Source organism: Strix uralensis, unplaced genomic scaffold (assembly GCF_047716275.1).
Source record: "Strix uralensis isolate ZFMK-TIS-50842 unplaced genomic scaffold, bStrUra1 scaffold_132, whole genome shotgun sequence".
Taxonomy (NCBI): domain Eukaryota; kingdom Metazoa; phylum Chordata; class Aves; order Strigiformes; family Strigidae; genus Strix; species Strix uralensis.
Genome location: NW_027436771.1, coordinates 266,170 through 290,487, shown reverse-complemented (window position 1 = coordinate 290,487; position 24,318 = coordinate 266,170).

Sequence of the window (24,318 nt, the reverse complement as noted above, 5' to 3'; positions counted from 1 at the left end):
CTGTGACATGGCCATCACTGACCTGCTGCACACTGTGACATGGCCCCACAGTGACGTGGCCACTACTGACCTGCTGCCCACTGTGACATGGCCCCCATAGTGACATGGCCACCACTGACCTGCTGCCCACTGTGACATAGCCCCACAGTGACTTGGGCACCACTGACCTGCTGCCCACTGTGACATGGCCCCCATAGTGACATGGCAACCACTGACCTGCTGCCCACTGTGACATAGCCCGCACAGTGACATGGCAACCAGTGGCCTGTTGCTCACTGTGACATGGCCACCACTGACCTGCTGCCCACTGTGACATAGCCCCCACAGTGACATGGCAACCAGTGGCCTGTTGCTCACTGTGACATGGCGATCACTGACCTGCTGCACACTGTGACATGGCCCCCATAGTGACATGGCCACCATTGACCTGCTGCCCACTGTGAAATAGCCCCCACAATGACATGGCAACCAGTGGCCTGTTGCTCACTGTGACATGGCCACCACTGACCTGATGCCCACTGTGACATGGACCCATAGTGACATGGCCACCACTGATCCGCTGACCACTGTGACACAGCCCCACAGTGACCTGGCCACCACTGACCTGCTACCTACTGTGACATGGCCCCCAGAGTGACGTGGCCAATACTGACCTGCTGCCCACTGTGACATGGCCCCCATAGTGACATGGCCAGCACTGACCTGCTGCACACTGTGACATAGCCCCCACAGTGACATGGCAACCAGTGGCCTGTTGCACACTGTGACATGGCCCCACAGTGACGTGGCCACTACTGACCTGCTGCCCACTGTGACATGGCCCCCATAGTGACATGGCCACCACTGACCTGCTGCCCACTGTGACATGGCCCCAACAGTGACATGGCCACTACTGACCCGCTGACCACTGTGACATAGCCCCACAGTGACTTGGGCACCACTGACCTGCTGCCCACTGTGACATGGCCCCCATAGTGACATGGCCACCACTGACCTGCTGCCCAATGTGACATAGCCCCCACAGTGACATGGCAACCAGTGGCCTGTTGCTCACTGTGACATGGCCATCACTGACCTGCTGCACACTGTGACATGGCCCCACAGTGACGTGGCCACTACTGACCTGCTGCCCACTGTGACATGGTCGCCATAGTGACATGGCCACCACTGACCTGCTGCCCACTGTGACATGGCCCCCATAGTGACATGGCCATCACTGACCTGCTGCACACTGTGACATGGCCCCACAGTGACGTGGCCACTACTGACCCGCTGACCACTGTGACATGGCCCCCATAGTGACATGGCCACCACTGACCTGCTGCCCGCTGTGACATAGCTCCATAGTGACTTGGGCACCACTGACCTGCTACCCACTGTGACATGGCCCCCATAGTGACCTGGCCACCACTGACCTGCTACCCACTGTGACATGGCCCCCATAGTGACCTGGCCACCACTGACCTGCTACCCACTGTGACATGGTCCCCACAGTGACATGGCCACCACTGATCCGCTGACCACTGTGACATAGCCCCACAGTGACCTGGCCACCACTGACCTGCTACCCACTGTGACATGGCCCCCGTATTGACGTGGCCACTACTGACCTGCTGCACACTGTGACATGGCCCCCACAGTGAGATGGCCAGCTCTGACCTGCTGCCCACTGTGACATTGACCCCTTATTGACATGGCCAGCACTGACCTGATGACCACTGTGACATGGCCCCCATAGTGACATGGCCACCATTGAACTGCTGCCCACTGTGACATGGCCCCCATAGTGACATGGCCAGCACTGACCTGCTGCCCACTGTGACATAGCCCCCACAGTGACATGGCAACCAGTGGCCTGTTGCTCACTGTGACATGGCCATCACTGACCTGCTGCACACTGGGACATGGCCCCACAGTGACGTGGCCCCTACTGACCTGATGCTCACTGTGACATGGCCCCCATAGTGACATGGCCACCACTGACCTGCTGCCCACTGTGACATGGACCATAGTGACATTGCCTCAACTAACCTGCTGCCCACTGTGACTTGTTCCCCACTGTGACATGGCCACAATTGACCTGCTGACCACTGTGACATGGTCGCCACAGTGACATGGCCACCACTGATCCGCTGACCACTGTGTCATGGCACCCATAGTGACATTGCCACCACTGACCTGTTGCCCACTGTGACATAGACCCCACAGTGACATGGCAACCAGTGGCCTGTTGCTCGCTGTGACATGGCCACCACGGAGCTGCTGCACACTGTGACATGGTACCCACAGTGAAATGGCCACCACTGACCTGCTGCCCACTGTGACATAGCCCCCATAGTGACATGGCCACTACTGACCTGCTGCCCACTGTGACATGGCCCCCACAGTGACATGGCCATCACTGACCTGCTGCACACTGTGACATAGCCCCCACAGTGACATGGCAACCAGTGGCCTGTTGCTCACTGTGACATGGCCACCACTGACCTGCTGCACACTGTGACATGACCTCACAGTGACATGGCCACCACTGACCTGCTGCCCAATGTGACATAGCCGCCATAGTGACATGGCCACCACTGACCTGCTGCCCACTGTGACATAGCCCCCACAGTGACATGGCAACCAGTGGCCTGTTGCTCACTGTGACATGGCCACCACTGACCTGCTGCCCACTGTGACATGGCCCCAACAGTGACATGGCCACCACTGACCCGCTGACCACTGTGACATAGCCCCACAGTGACTTGGGCACCACTGACCTGCTGCCCACTGTGACATGGCCCCCATAGTGACATGGCCACCACTGACCTGCTGCCCACTGTGACATAGCCCCCACAGTGACATGGCAACCAGTGGCCTGTTGCTCACTGTGACATGGCCACCACTGACATGCTGCCCAATGTGACATAGCCCCCATAGTGACATGGCCACCATTGACCTGCTGCCCACTATGACATGGCCCCCATAGTGACATGGCCAGCACTGACCTGCTGCCCACTGTGACATAGACCCAACAGTGACATGGCAACCAGTGGCCTGTTGCTCACTGTGACATGGCCATCACTGACCTGCTGCACACTGTGACATGGCCCCACAGTGACGTGGCCACTACTGACCTGCTGCCCACTGTGACATGACCCCATAGTGACATGGCCACCACTGACCTGCTGCCCACTGTGACATGGCCCCCATAGTGTCATGGCCACCACTGACCTGCTGCCCACTGTGACATAGCCCCCACAGTGACATGGCAACCAGTGGCCTGTTGCTCACTGTGACATGGCCACCACTGACCTGCTGCACACTGCGACATGACCTCACATTGACATGGCCACCACTGACCTGCTGCCCAATGTGACATAGCCCCCATAGTGACATGGCCACCACTGACCTGCTGCCCACTGTGACATAGCCCCCACAGTGACATGGCAACCAGTGGCCTGTTACTCACTGTGACATGGCCATCACTGACCTGCTGCACACTGTGACATGACCTCACAGTGACGTGGCCACTACTGACCCGCTGACCACTGTGACATGGCCCCCATAGTGACATGACCACCACTGACCTGCTGCCAACTGTGACATGGCCCCCATAGTGACATGGCCACCACTGACCTGCTGCCCAATGTGACATAGCCCCCATAGTGACATGACCACCACTGACCTGCTCCCCACTGTGACATGGCCCCCATAGTGACACGGCCAGCACTGACCTGCTGCCCACTGTAACATAGCCCCCACAGTGACATGGCAACCAGTGGCCCGTTACTCACTGTGACATGGCCATCACTGAACTGCTGCACACTGTGACACGGCCCCACAGTGACATGGCCACTACTGACCTGCTGCACACTGTGACATAGCCCCATATAGACTTGGCCACAACTGACCTGCTGCCCACTGTGACATGGCCCCCACAGTGAAATGGCCACCACAGACCCGCTGACCACTGTGATTGGCCACCACAGTGACATGGCCACCAGTGGACTGTTGCTCATTGTGACATGCCCACAACTGATCTGCTTCCCACTGTGACATGACCTCACATTGACATGGCCACCACTGTCCCGCTGACACCTGTGACATGGCCCCCACAGTGACATGGCCACCACTGACCCGCTGACCACTGTGACATGGCCCCCACAGTGACATGGCCAGCTCTGACCTGCTGCCCACTGTGACATTGACCCCATAGTGACAAGGCCACCACTGACCTGCTGCACACTGTGACATGACCTCACAGTGACATGGCCACCACTGACCTGCTGCACACTGTGACATGGCCCCCATAGTGACATGGCCACCACTGACCTGCTGCCCACTGTGACATAGCCCCCACAGTGACATGGCAACCTGTGGCCTGTTGCTCACTGTGACATGGCCATCACTGACCTGTTGCACACTGTGACATGGCCCCACAGTGACGTGGCCTCTACTGACCTGCTGCCCACAGTGACATGGCCCCCATAGTGACATGGCCACCACTGACCTGCTGCCCACTATTACATGGCCCCGATAGTAACATGGCCACCACTGACCTGCTGCCCACTGTGACATAGCCCCCACAGTGACATGGCAACCAGTGGCCTGTTGCTCACTGTGACATGGCCACCACTGACCTGCTGCAAACTGTGATATGACCTCACAGTGACATGGCCTCCACTGACCTGCTGCCCAATGTGACATAGCCCCCATAGTGACATGGCCACCATTGACCTGCTGCCCACTGTGACATGGCCCCCATAGTGACATGGCCACCACTGACCTGCTGCCCACTGTGACATAGCCCCCACAGTGACATGGCAACCAGTGGCCTGTTGCTCACTGTGACATGGCCACCACTGACCTGCTGCACACTTTGACATGAACTCACAGTGACATGGCCACCACTGACCTGCTGCCCAATGTGACATAGCCCCCATAGTGACATGGCCACCACTGACCTGCTGCCCACTGTGACATGGCCCCCATAGTGACATGGCCACCACTGACCTGCTGCCCACTGTGACATAGCCCCATAGTGACATGGCCACCACTGACATGTTGCCCACTGTGACATGGCCCCCATAGTGACATGGCCACCACTGACCTGCTGCCCACTGTGACATAGCCCCACATTGACGTGACTACTACTGACCTGCTGCCCACTGTGACATGGCCCCCATAGTGACAAGGCCACCACTTACCTGCTGCCCACTGTGACATGGCCCCACAGTGACGTGACTACTACTGACCTGCTGCCCACTGTGACATGGCCACCATAGTGACATGGCCACCATTGACCTGCTGCCCACTGTGACATGGCCCCCACAGTGACATGGCAACCAGTGGCCTGTTGCTCACTGTGACATGGCCATCTCTGACCTGCTGCACACTGTGACATGGCCCAACAGTGACGTGACTACTACTGACCTGCTGCCCACTGTGACATGGCAATCATAGTGACATGGCCACCACTGACCTGCTGCCCACTGTGACATGGCCCCAACAGTGACATGGCCACTACTGACCCGCTGACCACTGTGACATAGCCCCACAGTGATATGGGCACCACTGACGTGCTGCCCACTGTGACATGGACCCATAGTGACTTGGTCACAACTGACCTGCTGCCCACTGTGACATAGGCCCCACAGTGACATGGCAACCAGTGGCCTGTTGCTCACTGTGATATGGCCACCACTGTCCTGCTGCACACTGTGACATGACCTCACAGTGACATGGCCACCACTGACCTGCTGCCCAATGTGACATGGCCCTCATAGTGACATGGCCACCATTGAACTGCTGCCCACTGTGACATGGCCCCCATAGTGACATGGCCACCATTGAACTGCTGCCCACTGTGACATGGCCCCCATAGTGACATGGCCACCACTGACATGTTGCCCACTGTGACATGGCCCCCACAGTGACATGGCCGCCACTGACCTGCTGCCCACTGTGATATAGCCCCCATAGTGACATGGCAACCAGTGGCCTGTTGCTCACTGTGACATGGCGATCACTGACCTGCTGCACACTGTGACATGGCCCCACAGTGACGTTGCCACTACTGACCTGCTGACCACTGTGACATGGCCCCCATAGTGACATGGCCACCACTGACCTGCTGCCCACTGTGACATGGCCCCCATGGTGACATGGCCAGCACTGACCTGCTGCCCACTGTGACATAGCCCCCACAGTGAAATGGCAACCAGTGGCCTGTTGCTCACTGTGACATGGCCACCACCGACCTGCTGCACACTGTGACATGACCTCTCAGTGACATGGCCACCACTGACCTGCTGCCCAATGTGACATAGCCCCCTTAGTGACATGGCCACCATTGACCTGCTGCCCACTGTGACATGGCCCCCATAGTGACATGGCCAAAACTGACCTGCTGCCCACTGTGACATAGCCCCCACAGTGACATGGCAACCAGTGGCCTGTTGCTCACTGTGACATGGCGATCACTGACGTGCTGCACACTGTGACATGGCCCCCCAGTGACGTGGCCACTACTGACCTGCTGCCCACTGTGACATGTCCCCCATAGTGACATGGCCACCACTGACGTGCTGCCCACTGTGACATGGCCCCAAGAGTGACATGGCCACTACTGACCCGCTGACCACTGTGACATAGCCCCACAGTGACTTGGGCACCACTGACCTGCTGCCCACTGTGACATGGCCCCCATAGTGACATGGCCACCACTGACCTGCTGCCCACTGTGACATGGCCCCCATATGACATGGCCACCACTTTCCTGCTGCCCACTGTGACATAGCCCCCACAGTGACATGGCAACCAGTGGCCTGTTGCTCACTGTGACATGGCCATCACTGACCTGCTGCACACTGTGACATGGCCCCACAGTGACGTGGCCACTACTGACCTGCTGCCCACTGTGACATGGCCCCCATAGTGACATGGCCACCACTGACCTGCTGCCCACTGTGACATAGCCCCACAGTGACTTGGGCACCACTGACCTGCTGCCCACTGTGACATGGCCCCCATAGTGACATGGCAACCACTGACCTGCTGCCCACTGTGACATAGCCCGCACAGTGACATGGCAACCAGTGGCCTGTTGCTCACTGTGACATGGCCACCACTGACCTGCTGCCCACTGTGACATAGCCCCCACAGTGACATGGCAACCAGTGGCCTGTTGCTCACTGTGACATGGCGATCACTGACCTGCTGCACACTGTGACATGGCCCCCATAGTGACATGGCCACCATTGACCTGCTGCCCACTGTGAAATAGCCCCCACAGTGACATGGCAACCAGTGGCCTGTTGCTCACTGTGACATGGCCACCACTGTCCTGCTGCACACTGTGACATGACCTCACAGTGACATGGCCACCACTGACCTGCTGCCCAATTTGACATAGCCCCCATAGTGACATGGCCACCACTGACCTGCTGCCCACTGTGAAATGGCCCCCATAGTGACATGGCCAGCACTGACCTGCTGCACACTGTGACATGGCCCCACAGTGACGTGGCCACTACTGACCTGCTGCCCACTGTGACATGGCCCCCATAGTGACATGGCCACCACTGACCTGCTGCCCACTGTGACATGGCCCCCATAGTGACATGGCCACCACTGACCTGCTGCCCACTGTGAAATAACCCCCACAGTGACATTGCAACCAGTGGCCTGTTGCTCACTGTGACATGGCCACCACTGACCTGCTGCACACTGTGACATGGCCCCCATAGTGACATGGCCACCATTGACCTGCTGCCCACTGTGACATGGCCCCCACAGTGACATGGCCACCACTGACCAGCTGCCCACTGTGACATGGCCCCAACAGTGACATGGCTACCACTGACCCGCTGACCACTGTGACATAGCCCCACAGTGACTTGGGCACCACTGACCTGCTGCCCACTGTGACATGCCCCCCATAGTGACATGGGCACCTCTGACCTGCTGCCCACTGTGACATAGCCCCCACAGTGACATGGCAACCAGTGGCCTGTTGCTCACTGTGACATGGCCATCACTGACCTGCTGCACACTGTGACATGGCCCCACAGTGACGTGGCCACTACTGACCTGCTGCCCACTGTGACATAGCCCCCACAGTGACATGGCAATAAGTGGCCTGTTGCTCACAGTGACATGGCCACCACTGACCTGCTGCACACTGTGACATGACCTCACAGTGACATGGCCACCACTGACCTGCTGCCCAATGTGACATAGGCCCCATATTGACATGGCCACCACTGACCTGCTGCCCACTGTGACATAGCCCCCACAGTGACATGGCAACCAGTGGCCTGTTACTCACTGTGACATGGCCACCACTGACCTGCTGCACACTGTGACATGACCTCACAGTGACATGGCCACCACAGACCTGCTGCCCAATGTGATATAGCCCCCATAGTGACATGGCCACCACTGACCTGCTGCCCACTGTGATATTGCCCCCACAGTGACATGGCAACCAGTGGCCTGTTGCTCACTCTGACATGGCCATCACTGACCTGCTGCACACTGTGACATGGCCCCACAGTGACGTGGCCTCTACTGACCTGCTGCCCACAGTGACATGGCCCCCATAGTGACATGGCCACCACTGACCTGCTGCCCACTATTACATGGCCCCCATAGTAACATGGCCACCACTGACCTGCTGCCCACTGTGACATGGCCCCCATAGTGACATGGCCACCACTGACCTGCTGCCCACTGTGACATAGCGCCCACAGTGACATTGCAACCAGTGGCCTGTTGCTCACTGTGACATGGCCACCACTGACCTGCTGCAAACTGTGACATGACCTCACAGTGACATGGCCACCACTGACCTGCTGCCCAATGTGACATAGCCCCCATAGTGACATGGCCACCATTGACCTACTGTCCACTGTGACATGGCCCCCATAGTGACATGGCCACCACTGACCTGCTGCCCACTGTGACATAGCCCCCACAGTGACATGGCAACCAGTGGCCTGTTGCTCACTGTGACATGGCCACCACTGACCTGCTGCACACTTTGACATGAACTCACAGTGACATGGCCACCACTGACCTGCTGCCCAATGTGACATAGCCCCCATAGTGACATGGCCACCACTGACCTGCTGCCCACTGTGACATAGCCCCATAGTGACATGGCCACCACTGACCTGCTGCCCACTGTGACATAGCCCCACATTGACGTGACTACTACTGACATGCTGCCCACTGTGACATGGCCCCCATAGTGACATGGCCACCACTGACCTGCTGCCCACTGTGACATGGCCCCAACAGTGACATGGCCACTACTGACCCGCTGACCACTGTGACATAGCCCCACAGTGACATGGGCACCACTGACGTGCTGCCCACTGTGACATGGACCCATAGTGACTTGGTCACAACTGACCTGCTGCCCACTGTGACATAGGCCCCACAGTGACATGGCAACCAGTGGCCTGTTGCTCACTGTGATATGGCCACCACTGTCCTGCTGCACACTGTGACATGACCTCACAGTGACATGGCCACCACTGACCTGCTGCCCAATGTGACATGGCCCCCATAGTGACATGGCCACCATTGACCTGCTGCCCACTGTGACATAGCCCCCACAGTGACATGGCAACCAGTGGCCTGTTGCTCACTGTGACATGGCCATCACTGACCTGCTGCACACTGTGACATGGCCCCACAGTGACGTGGCCACTACTGACCTGCTGCCCACTGTGACATGGCCCCCATAGTGACATGGCCACCACTGACCTGCTGCCCACTGTGACATGGCCCCAACAGTGACATGGCCACTACTGACCCGCTGACCACTGTGACATAGCCCCACAGTGACTTGGGCACCACTGACCTGCTGCCCACTGTGACATAGCCCCCACAGTGACATGGCAACCAGTGGCCTGTTGCTCCCTGTGACATGGCCATCACTGACCTGCTGCACACTGTGACATGGCCCCACAGTGACGTGGCCACTACTGACATGCTGCGCACTGTGACATTGCCCCCATAGTGACATGGCCACCACTGACCTGCTGCCCACTGTGACAGGGCCCCCATAGTGACATGGCCACCACTGACCTGCTGCCCACTGTGACATAGCCCCCACAGTGACATGGCAACCAGTGGCCTGTTGCTCACTGTGACATGGCCACCACTGACCTGCTGCACACTGTGACATGACCTCACAGTGACATGGCCACCACTGACCTGCTGCCCAATGTGACATAGCCCCCATAGTGACATGGCCACCACTTTCCTGCTGCCCATTGTGACATAGCCCCCACAGTGACATGGCAACCAGTGGCCTGTTGCTCACTGTGACATGGCCATCACTGACCTGCTGCACACTGTGACATGGCCCCACAGTGACGTAGCCACTACTGACCTGCTGCCCACTGTGACATGGCCCCCATAGTGACATGGCCACCACTGACCTGCTGCCCACTGTGACATGGCCCCCATAGTGACATGGCAACCACAGACCTGCTGCCCACTGTGACATAGCCCGCACAGTGACATGGCAACCAGTGGCCTGTTGCTCACTGTGACATGGCCACCACTGACCTGCTGCCCACTGTGACATAGCCCCCACAGTGACATGGCAACCAGTGGCCTGTTGCTCACTGTGACATGGCGATCACTGACCTGCTGCACACTGTGACATGGCCCCCATAGTGACATGGCCACCATTGACCTGCTGCCCACTGTGAAATAGCCCCCACAGTGACATGGCAACCAGTGGCCTGTTGCTCACTGTGACATGGCCACCACTGTCCTGCTGCACACTGTGACATGACCTCACAGTGACATGGCCACCACTGACCTGCTGCCCAATGTGACATAGCCCCCATAGTGACATGGCCACCACTGATCTGCTGCCCACTGTGACATAGCCCCCACAGTGACATGGCAACCAGTGGCCTGTTGCTCACTGTGACATGGCCATCACTGACCTGCTGCCCACTGTGACATGGCCCCACAGTGACGTGGCCACTACTGACCTGATGCCCACTGTGACATGGCCCCCATAGTGACATGGCCACCACTGACCTGCCGCCCACTGTGACATGGCCCCCATAGTGACATGGCCACCACTGACCTGCTGCCCACTGTGACATAGCCCCACAGTGACTTGGGCACCACTGACCTGCTGCACACTGTGACATGACCTCACAGTGACATGGCCACCATTGACCTGCTGCCCACTGTGACATTGCCCCCACAGTGACATGGCAACCAGTGGCCTGTTGCTCACTGTGACATGGCCACCACTGACCTGCTGCCCACTGTGACATAGCCCCCACAGTGACATGGCAACCAGTGGCCTGTTGCTCACTGTGACATGGCGATCACTGACCTGCTGCACACTGTGACATGGCCCCCATAGTGACATGGCCACCACTGACAAGCTGCCCACTGTGACATGGCCCCCATAGTGACATGGCCACCATTGACCTGCTGCCCACTGTGAAATAGCCCCCATAGTGACATGGCAACCAGTGGCCTGTTGCTCACTGTGACATGGCCACCACTGTCCTGCTGCACACTGTGACATGACCTCACAGTGACATGGCCACCACTGACCTGCTGCCCAATGTGACATAGCCCCCATAGTGACATGGCCAGCACTGATCTGCTGCCCACTGTGACATAGCCCCCACAGTGACATGGCAACCAGTGGCCTGTTGCTCACTGTGACATGGCCATCACTGACCTGCTGCCCACTGTGACATGGCCCCACAGTGACGTGGCCACTACTGACCTGATGCCCACTGTGACATGGCCCCCATAGTGACATGGCCACCACTGACCTGCCGCCCACTGTGACATGGCCCCCATAGTGACATGGCCACCACTGACCTGCTGCCCACTGTGACATAGCCCCACAGTGACTTGGGCACCACTGACCTGCTGCCCACTGTGACATTGCCCCCACAGTGACATGGCAACCAGTGGCCTGTTGCTCACTGTGACATGGCCATCACTGACCTGCTGCACACTGTGACATGGCCCCACAGTGACGTGGCCACCACTGACCTGCTGCCCACTGTGACATAGCCCCACAGTGACTTGGGCACCACTGACCTGCTGCCCACTGTGACATGGCCCCCATAGTGACATGGCCACCACTTTCCTGCTGCCCACTTTGACATAGCCCGCACAGTGACATGGCAACCAGTGGCCTGTTGCTCACTGTGACATGGCCACCACTGACCTGCTGCACACTGTGACATGACCTCACAGTGACATGGCAACCAGTGGCCTGTTACTCACTGTGACATGGCGATCACTGACCTGCTGCACACTGTGACATGGCCCCACAGTGACGTTGCCACTACTGACCTGCTGACCACTGTGACATGGCCCCCATAGTGACATGGCCACCACTGACCTGCTGCCCACTGTGACATGGCCCCCATAGTGACATGGCCACCACTGACCTGCTGCCCACTGTGATATAGCCCCCACAGTGACATGGCAACCAGTGGCCTGTTGCTCACTGTGACATGGCCATCACTGACCTGCTGCACACTGTGACATGGCCCCACAGTGACGTGGCCACTACTGACCTGCTGCCCACTGTGACATGGCCCCCATAGTGACATGGCCACCACTGACCAGCTGCCCACTGTGACATGGCCCCCATAGTGACATGGCCACCATTGACTTGCTGCCCACTGTGACATAGCCCCCACAGTGACATGGCAACCAGTGGCCTGTTGCTCAGTGTGACATGGCCATCACTGACCTGCTGCACACTGTGACATGGCCCCACAGTGACGTGGCCACTACTGACCTGCTGGCCACTGTGACATGGCCCCCATAGTGACATGGCCACCACTGACCTGTTGCCCACTGTGACATGGCCCCAACAGTGACATGGCCACTACTGACCCGCTGACCACTGTGACATAGCCCCACAGTGACTTGGGCACCACTGACCTGCTGCCCACTGTGACATAGCCCCCACAGTGACATGGCAACCAGTGGCCTGTTGCTCACTGTGACATGGCCACCACTGACCTGCTGCACACTGTCACATTGCCTCACAGAGACATGGCCACCACTAACCTGCTGCCCAATGTGACATAGCCCCCATAGTGACATGGCCACCATTGACCTGCTGCTCACTGTGACATGGCCCCCATAGTGACATGGCCAGCACTGACCTGCTGCCCACTGTGACATAGCCCCCACAGTGACATGGCAACCAGTGGCCTGTTGCTCACTGTGACATGGCCATCTCTGACCTGCTGCACACTGTGACATGGCCCCACAGTGACGTGACTACTACTGACCTGCTGCCCACTGTGACATGGCCCCCATAGTGACATGGCCACCACTGACCTGCTGCCCACTGTGACATGGCCCCAACAGTGACATGGCCACTACTGACCCGCTGACCACTGTGACATAGCCCCACAGTGACATGGGCACCACTGACGTGCTGCCCACTGTGACATGGCCCCCATAGTGACATGGCCACCACTGACCTGCTACCCAATGTGACATAGCCCCCACAGTGACATGGCAACCAGTGGCCTGTTGCTCACTGTGATATGGCCACCACTGTCCTGCTGCACACTGTGACATGACCTCACAGTGACATGGCCACCACTGACCTGCTGCCCAATGTGACATGGCCCCCATAGTGACATGGCCACCATTGAACTGCTGCCCACTGTGACATGGCCCCCATAGTGACATGGCCACCACTGACCTGCTGCCCACTGTGACATAGCCCCCACAGTGACATGGCAACCAGTGGCCTGTTGCTCACTGTGACATGGCCACCACTGACCTGCTGCACACTGTGACATTACCTCACAGTGACATGGCCACCACTGACCTGCTGCCCACTAAGACATGGCCCCCATAGTGACATGGCCACCACTGACATGTTGCCCACTGTGACATGGCCCCCACAGTGACATGGCCGCCACTGACCTGCTGCCCAATGTGACATAGCCCCCATAGTGACATGGCAACCAGTGGCCTGTTGCTCACTGTGACATGGCCATCACTGACCTGCTGCACACTGTGACATGGCCCCCATAGTGACATGGCCACCACTGACCTGCTGCCCACTGTGACATAGACCCACAGTGACATGGCCATCACTGACCTGCTGCCCACTGTGACATGGCCCCCATAGTGACATGGCCACCATTGACCTGCTGCCCACTGTGACATGGCCCCCACAGTGACATGGCCACCACTGACCTGCTGCCCACTGTGACATAGCCCCCACAGTGACATGGCAACCAGTGGCCTGTTGCTCACTGTGACATGGCGATCACTGACGTGCTGCACACTGTGACATGGCCCCACAGTGACGTGGCCACTACTGACCTGCTGCCCACTGTGACATGGCCGCCATAGTGACATGGCCACCACTGACCTGCTGCCCACTGTGACATAGCCCCCACAGTGACATGGCAACCAGTGGCCTGTTGCTCACTGTGACATGGCCATCACTGACCTGCTGCACACTGTGACATGGCCCCACAGTGACGTGGCCACTACTGACCTGCTGCCCACTGTGACATGGCCCCCATAGTGACATGGCCACCACTGACCTGCCGCCCACTGTGACATGGCCCCCATAGTGACATGGCCACCACTGACCTGCTGCCCAATGTGACATAGCCCCCACAGTGACATGTCAACCAGTGGCCTGTTGCTCACTGTGACATGGCCATCACTGTCCTTCTGCACACTGTGACATTACCTCACACTGACATGGCCACCACTGACCTGCTGCCCAATGTGACATAGCCCCCATAGTGACATGGCCACCATTGAACTGCTGCACACTGTGACATGGCCCCCATAGTGACATGGCCACCACTGACCTGCCGCCCACTGTGACATGGCCCCCATAGTGACATGGCCACCACTGACCTGCTGCCCACTGTGACATAGCCCCCACAGTGACATGGCAACCAGTGGCCTGTTGCTCACTGTGACATGGCGATCACTGACGTGCTGCACACTGTGACATGGCCCCACAGTGACGTGGCCACTACTGACATGCTGCCCACTGTGACATAGCCCCCACAGTGACATGGCAACCAGTGGCCTGTTGCTCACTGTGACATGGCCACCACTGTCCTGCTGCACACTGTGACATGACCTCACAGTGACATGGCCACCACTGACCTGCTGCCCAATGTGACATAGCCCCCGTAGTGACATGGCCACCACTGATCTGCTGCCCACTGTGACATAGCCCCCACAGTGACATGGCAACCAGTGGCCTGTTGCTCACTGTGACATGGCCATCACTGACCTGCTGCCCACTGTGACATGGCCCCACAGTGACGTGGCCACTACTGACCTGATGCCCACTGTGACATGGCCCCCATAGTGACATGGCCACCACTGACCTGCCGCCCACTGTGACATGGCCCCCATAGTGACATGGCCACCACTGACCTGCTGCCCACTGTGACATAGCCCCACAGTGACTTGGGCACCACTGACCTGCTGCACACTGTGACATGACCTCACAGTGACATGGCCACCATTGACCTGCTGCCCACTGTGACATTGCCCCCACAGTGACATGGCAACCAGTGGCCTGTTGCTCACTGTGACATGGCCACCACTGACCTGCTGCCCACTGTGACATAGCCCCCACAGTGACATGGCAACCAGTGGCCTGTTGCTCACTGTGACATGGCGATCACTGACCTGCTGCACACTGTGACATGGCCCCCATAGTGACATGGCCACCACTGACAAGCTGCCCACTGTGACATGGCCCCCATAGTGACATGGCCACCATTGACCTGCTGCCCACTGTGAAATAGCCCCCATAGTGACATGGCAACCAGTGGCCTGTTGCTCACTGTGACATGGCCACCACTGTCCTGCTGCACACTGTGACATGACCTCACAGTGACATGGCCACCACTGACCTGCTGCCCAATGTGACATAGCCCCCATAGTGACATGGCCAGCACTGATCTGCTGCCCACTGTGACATAGCCCCCACAGTGACATGGCAACCAGTGGCCTGTTGCTCACTGTGACATGGCCATCACTGACCTGCTGCCCACTGTGACATGGCCCCACAGTGACGTGGCCACTACTGACCTGATGCCCACTGTGACATGGCCCCCATAGTGACATGGCCACCACTGACCTGCCGCCCACTGTGACATGGCCCCCATAGTGACATGGCCACCACTGACCTGCTGCCCACTGTGACATAGCCCCACAGTGACTTGGGCACCACTGACCTGCTGCCCACTGTGACATTGCCCCCACAGTGACATGGCAACCAGTGGCCTGTTGCTCACTGTGACATGGCCATCACTGACCTGCTGCACACTGTGACATGGCCCCACAGTGACGTGGCCACCACTGACCTGCTGCCCACTGTGACATAGCCCCACAGTGACTTGGGCACCACTGACCTGCTGCCCACTGTGACATGGCCCCCATAGTGACATGGCCACCACTTTCCTGCTGCCCACTTTGACATAGCCCGCACAGTGACATGGCAACCAGTGGCCTGTTGCTCACTGTGACATGGCCACCACTGACCTGCTGCACACTGTGACATGACCTCACAGTGACATGGCAACCAGTGGCCTGTTACTCACTGTGACATGGCGATCACTGACCTGCTGCACACTGTGACATGGCCCCACAGTGACGTTGCCACTACTGACCTGCTGACCACTGTGACATGGCCCCCATAGTGACATGGCCACCACTGACCTGCTGCCCACTGTGACATGGCCCCCATAGTGACATGGCCACCACTGACCTGCTGCCCACTGTGATATAGCCCCCACAGTGACATGGCAACCAGTGGCCTGTTGCTCACTGTGACATGGCCATCACTGACCTGCTGCACACTGTGACATGGCCCCACAGTGACGTGGCCACTACTGACCTGCTGCCCACTGTGACATGGCCCCCATAGTGACATGGCCACCACTGACCAGCTGCCCACTGTGACATGGCCCCCATAGTGACATGGCCACCATTGACTTGCTGCCCACTGTGACATAGCCCCCACAGTGACATGGCAACCAGTGGCCTGTTGCTCAGTGTGACATGGCCATCACTGACCTGCTGCACACTGTGACATGGCCCCACAGTGACGTGGCCACTACTGACCTGCTGGCCACTGTGACATGGCCCCCATAGTGACATGGCCACCACTGACCTGTTGCCCACTGTGACATGGCCCCAACAGTGACATGGCCACTACTGACCCGCTGACCACTGTGACATAGCCCCACAGTGACTTGGGCACCACTGACCTGCTGCCCACTGTGACATAGCCCCCACAGTGACATGGCAACCAGTGGCCTGTTGCTCACTGTGACATGGCCACCACTGACCTGCTGCACACTGTCACATTGCCTCACAGAGACATGGCCACCACTAACCTGCTGCCCAATGTGACATAGCCCCCATAGTGACATGGCCACCATTGACCTGCTGCTCACTGTGACATGGCCCCCATAGTGACATGGCCAGCACTGACCTGCTGCCCACTGTGACATAGCCCCCACAGTGACATGGCAACCAGTGGCCTGTTGCTCACTGTGACATGGCCATCTCTGACCTGCTGCACACTGTGACATGGCCCCACAGTGACGTGACTACTACTGACCTGCTGCCCACTGTGACATGGCCCCCATAGTGACATGGCCACCACTGACCTGCTGCCCACTGTGACATGGCCCCAACAGTGACATGGCCACTACTGACCCGCTGACCACTGTGACATAGCCCCACAGTGACATGGGCACCACTGACGTGCTGCCCACTGTGACATGGCCCCCATAGTGACATGGCCACCACTGACCTGCTACCCAATGTGACATAGCCCCCACAGTGACATGGCAACCAGTGGCCTGTTGCTCACTGTGATATGGCCACCACTGTCCTGCTGCACACTGTGACATGACCTCACAGTGACATGGCCACCACTGACCTGCTGCCCAATGTGACATGGCCCCCATAGTGACATGGCCACCATTGAACTGCTGCCCACTGTGACATGGCCCCCATAGTGACATGGCCACCACTGACCTGCTGCCCACTGTGACATAGCCCCCACAGTGACATGGCAACCAGTGGCCTGTTGCTCACTGTGACATGGCCACCACTGACCTGCTGCACACTGTGACATTACCTCACAGTGACATGGCCACCACTGACCTGCTGCCCACTAAGACATGGCCCCCATAGTGACATGGCCACCACTGACATGTTGCCCACTGTGACATGGCCCCCACAGTGACATGGCCGCCACTGACCTGCTGCCCACTGTGACATAGCCCCCATAGTGACATGGCAACCAGTGGCCTGTTGCTCACTGTGACATGGCCATCACTGACCTGCTGCACACTGTGACATGGCCCCCATAGTGACATGGCCACCACTGACCTGCTGCCCACTGTGACATAGACCCACAGTGACATGGCCATCACTGACCTGCTGCCCACTGTGACATGGCCCCCATAGTGACATGGCCACCATTGACCTGCTGCCCACTGTGACATGGCCCCCACAGTGACATGGCCACCACTGACCTGCTGCCCACTGTGACATAGCCCCCACAGTGACATGGCAACCAGTGGCCTGTTGCTCACTGTGACATGGCGATCACTGACGTGCTGCACACTGTGACATGGCCCCACAGTGACGTGGCCACTACTGACCTGCTGCCCACTGTGACATGGCCGCCATAGTGACATGGCCACCACTGACCTGCTGCCCACTGTGACATAGCCCCCACAGTGACATGGCAACCAGTGGCCTGTTGCTCACTGTGACATGGCCATCACTGACCTGCTGCACACTGTGACATGGCCCCACAGTGACGTGGCCACTACTGACCTGCTGCCCACTGTGACATGGCCCCCATAGTGACATGGCCACCACTGACCTGCCGCCCACTGTGACATGGCCCCCATAGTGACATGGCCACCACTGACCTGCTGCCCAATGTGACATAGCCCCCACAGTGACATGTCAACCAGTGGCCTGTTGCTCACTGTGACATGGCCATCACTGTCCTTCTGCACACTGTGACATTACCTCACACTGACATGGCCACCACTGACCTGCTGCCCAATGTGACATAGCCCCCATAGTGACATGGCCACCATTGAACTGCTGCACACTGTGACATGGCCCCCATAGTGACATGGCCACCACTGACCTGCCGCCCACTGTGACATGGCCCCCATAGTGACATGGCCACCACTGACCTGCTGCCCACTGTGACATAGCCCCCACAGTGACATGGCAACCAGTGGCCTGTTGCTCACTGTGACATGGCGATCACTGACGTGCTGCACACTGTGACATGGCCCCACAGTGACGTGGCCACTACTGACATGCTGCCCACTGTGACATGGCCCCCATAGTGACATGGCCACCACTGACCTGCTGCCCACTGTGACATGGCCCCCATAGTGACATGGCCACCACTGACCTGCTGCCCACTGTGACATGGCCCCCATAATGAAATGGCCACCACTGACCTGCTGACCACTGTGACATAGCCCCCACAGTGACATGGCAACCAGTGGCCTGTTGCTCACTGTGACATGGCCACCACTGACCTGCTGCACACTGTGACATTGCCTCACAGTGACATGGCCACCACTGACCTGCTGCCCAATGTGACATAGCCCCCATAGTGACATGGCCACCACTGACCTGCTGCCCACTGTGACATGGCCCCCATAGTGACATGGCCACCACTGACCTGCTGCCCACTGTGACATAGCCCCCACAGTGACACGGCAACCAGTGGCCTGTTACTCACTGTGACATGGCCATCACTGACCTGCTGCCCACTGTGACATGGCCCCCATAGTGACATGGCCACCACTGACCTGCTGCCCACTGTGACATGGCCCCCACATTGACATGGCCACCATTGACCTGCTGCCCACTGTGACATAGCCCCCACAGTGACATGGCAACCAGTGGCCTGTTGCTCACTGTGACATGGCCACCACTGTCCTGCTGCACACTGTGACATGACCTCACAGTGACATGGCCACCACTGACCTGCTGCCCACTGTGACATGGCCCCCATAGTGACATGGCCAGCACTGACCTGCTGCCCACTGTGACATAGCCCCCACAGTGACATGGCAACCAGTGGCCTGTTGCTCACTGTGACATGGCCATCACTGACCTGCTGCAGACTGTGACATGGCTCCACAGTGACGTGGCCACTACTGACCTGCTGCCCACTGTGACATGGCCCCCATAGTGACTTGGGCACCACTGACCTGCTGCCCACTGTGACATGGCCCCCATAGTGACATGGCCAAAACTGACCTGCTGCCCACTGTGACTTAGCCCCCACAGTGACATGGCAACCAGTGGCCTGTTGCTCACTGTGACATGGCCATCACTGACCTGCTGCACACTGTGACATGGCCCCACAGTGACGTGGCCACTACTGACCTGCTGCCCACTGTGACATGGCCGCCATAGTGACATGGCCACCACTGACCTGCTGTCCACTGTGACATGGCCCACATAGTGACATGGCCACCACTGTCCTGCTGCACACTGTGACATGACCTCACAGTGACATGGCCACCACTGACCTACTGCACACTGTGACATGGCCCCCATAGTGACATGGCCAGCACTGACCTGCTGCCCACTGTGACATGGCCCCCATAGTGACATGGCCACCACTGACCTGCTGCCCACTGTGACATGGCCCCCATAGTGACATGGCCACCACTGACCTGCTGCCCACTGTGACATAGCCCCCACAGTGACATGGCAACCAGTGGCCTGTTGCTCACTGTGACATGGCCACCACTGACCTGCTGCACACTGTGACATGTCCTCACAGTGACATGGCCACCACTGACCTGCTGCCCAAAGTGACATAGCCCCCATAGTGACATGGCCACCACTTTCCTGCTGCCCACTTTGACATAGCCCGCACAGTGACATGGCAACCAGTGGCCTGTTGCTCACTGTGACATGGCCACCACTGACCTGCTGCACACTGTGACATGACCTCACAGTGACATGGCAACCAGTGGCCTGTTACTCACTGTGACATGGCGATCACTGACCTGCTGCACACTGTGACATGGCCCCACAGTGACGTTGCCACTACTGACCTGCTGACCACTGTGACATGGCCCCCATAGTGACATGGCCACCACTGACCTGCTGCCCACTGTGACATGGCCCCCATAGTGACATGGCCACCACTGACCTGCTGCCCACTGTGATATAGCCCCCACAGTGACATGGCAACCAGTGGCCTGTTGCTCACTGTGACATGGCCATCACTGACCTGCTGCACACTGTGACATGGCCCCACAGTGACGTGGCCACTACTGACCTGCTGCCCACTGTGACATGGCCCCCATAGTGACATGGCCACCACTGACCAGCTGCCCACTGTGACATGGCCCCCATAGTGACATGGCCACCATTGACTTGCTGCCCACTGTGACATAGCCCCCACAGTGACATGGCAACCAGTGGCCTGTTGCTCAGTGTGACATGGCCATCACTGACCTGCTGCACACTGTGACATGGCCCCACAGTGACGTGGCCACTACTGACCTGCTGGCCACTGTGACATGGCCCCCATAGTGACATGGCCACCACTGACCTGTTGCCCACTGTGACATGGCCCCAACAGTGACATGGCCACTACTGACCCGCTGACCACTGTGACATAGCCCCACAGTGACTTGGGCACCACTGACCTGCTGCCCACTGTGACATAGCCCCCACAGTGACATGGCAACCAGTGGCCTGTTGCTCACTGTGACATGGCCACCACTGACCTGCTGCACACTGTCACATTGCCTCACAGAGACATGGCCACCACTGACCTGCTGCCCAATGTGACATAGCCCCCATAGTGACATGGCCACCATTGACCTGCTGCTCACTGTGACATGGCCCCCATAGTGACATGGCCAGCACTGACCTGCTGCCCACTGTGACATAGCCCCCACAGTGACATGGCAACCAGTGGCCTGTTGCTCACTGTGACATGGCCATCTCTGACCTGCTGCACACTGTGACATGGCCCCACAGTGACGTGACTACTACTGACCTGCTGCCCACTGTGACATGGCCCCCATAGTGACATGGCCACCACTGACCTGCTGCCCACTGTGACATGGCCCCAACAGTGACATGGCCACTACTGACCCGCTGACCACTGTGACATAGCCCCACAGTGACATGGGCACCACTGACGTGCTGCCCACTGTGACATGGCCCCCATAGTGACATGGCCACCACTGACCTGCTACCCAATGTGACATAGCCCCCACAGTGACATGGCAACCAGTGGCCTGTTGCTCACTGTGATATGGCCACCACTGTCCTGCTGCACACTGTGACATGACCTCACAGTGACATGGCCACCACTGACCTGCTGCCCAATGTGACATGGCCCCCATAGTGACATGGCCACCATTGAACTGCTGCCCACTGTGACATGGCCCCCATAGTGACATGGCCACCACTGACCTGCTGCCCACTGTGACATAGCCCCCACAGTGACATGGCAACCAGTGGCCTGTTGCTCACTGTGACATGGCCACCACTGACCTGCTGCACACTGTGACATTACCTCACAGTGACATGGCCACCACTGACCTGCTGCCCACTAAGACATGGCCCCCATAGTGACATGGCCACCACTGACATGTTGCCCACTGTGACATGGCCCCCACAGTGACATGGCCGCCACTGACCTGCTGCCCACTGTGACATAGCCCCCATAGTGACATGACAACCAGTGGCCTGTTGCTCACTGTGACATGGCCATCACTGACCTGCTGCACACTGTGACATGGCCCCCATAGTGACATGGCCACCACTGACCTGCTGCCCACTGTGACATAGACCCACAGTGACATGGCCATCACTGACCTGCTGCCCACTGTGACATGGCCCCCATAGTGACATGGCCACCATTGACCTGCTGCCCACTGTGACATGGCCCCCACAGTGACATGGCCACCACTGACCTGCTGCCCACTGTGACATAGCCCCCACAGTGACATGGCAACCAGTGGCCTGTTGCTCACTGTGACATGGCGATCACTGACGTGCTGCACACTGTGACATGGCCCCACAGTGACGTGGCCACTACTGACCTGCTGCCCACTGTGACATGGCCGCCATAGTGACATGGCCACCACTGACCTGCTGCCCACTGTGACATAGCCCCCACAGTGACATGGCAACCAGTGGCCTGTTGCTCACTGTGACATGGCCATCACTGACCTGCTGCACACTGTGACATGGCCCCACAGTGACGTGGCCACTACTGACCTGCTGCCCAATGTGACATAGCCCCCATAGTGACATGGCCACCATTGAACTGCTGCACACTGTGACATGGCCCCCATAGTGACATGGCCACCACTGACCTGCCGCCCACTGTGACATGGCCCCCATAGTGACATGGCCACCACTGACCTGCTTCCCACTGTGACATAGCCCCCACAGTGACATGGCAACCAGTGGCCTGTTGCTCACTGTGACATGGCGATCACTGACGTGCTGCACACTGTGACATGGCCCCACAGTGACGTGGCCACTACTGACATGCTGCCCACTGTGACATGGCCCCCATAGTGACATGGCCACCACTGACCTGCTGCCCACTGTGACATGGCCCCCATAATGAAATGGCCACCACTGACCTGCTGACCACTGTGACATAGCCCCCACAGTGACATGGCAACCAGTGGCCTGTTGCTCACTGTGACATGGCCACCACTGACCTGCTGCACACTGTGACATTGCCTCACAGTGACATGGCCACCACTGACCTGCTGCCCAATGTGACATAGCCCCCATAGTGACATGGCCACCACTGACCTGCTGCCCACTGTGACATGGCCCCCATAGTGACATGGCCACCACTGACCTGCTGCCCACTGTGACATAGCCCCCACAGTGACACGGCAACCAGTGGCCTGTTACTCACTGTGACATGGCCATCACTGACCTGCTGCCCACTGTGACATGGCCCCCATAGTGACATGGCCACCACTGACCTGCTGCCCACTGTGACATGGCCCCCACATTGACATGGCCACCATTGACCTGCTGCCCACTGTGACATAGCCCCCACAGTGACATGGCAACCAGTGGCCTGTTGCTCACTGTGACATGGCCACCACTGTCCTGCTGCACACTGTGACATGACCTCACAGTGACATGGCCACCACTGACCTGCTGCCCACTGTGACATGGCCCCCATAGTGACATGGCCAGCACTGACCTGCTGCCCACTGTGACATAGCCCCC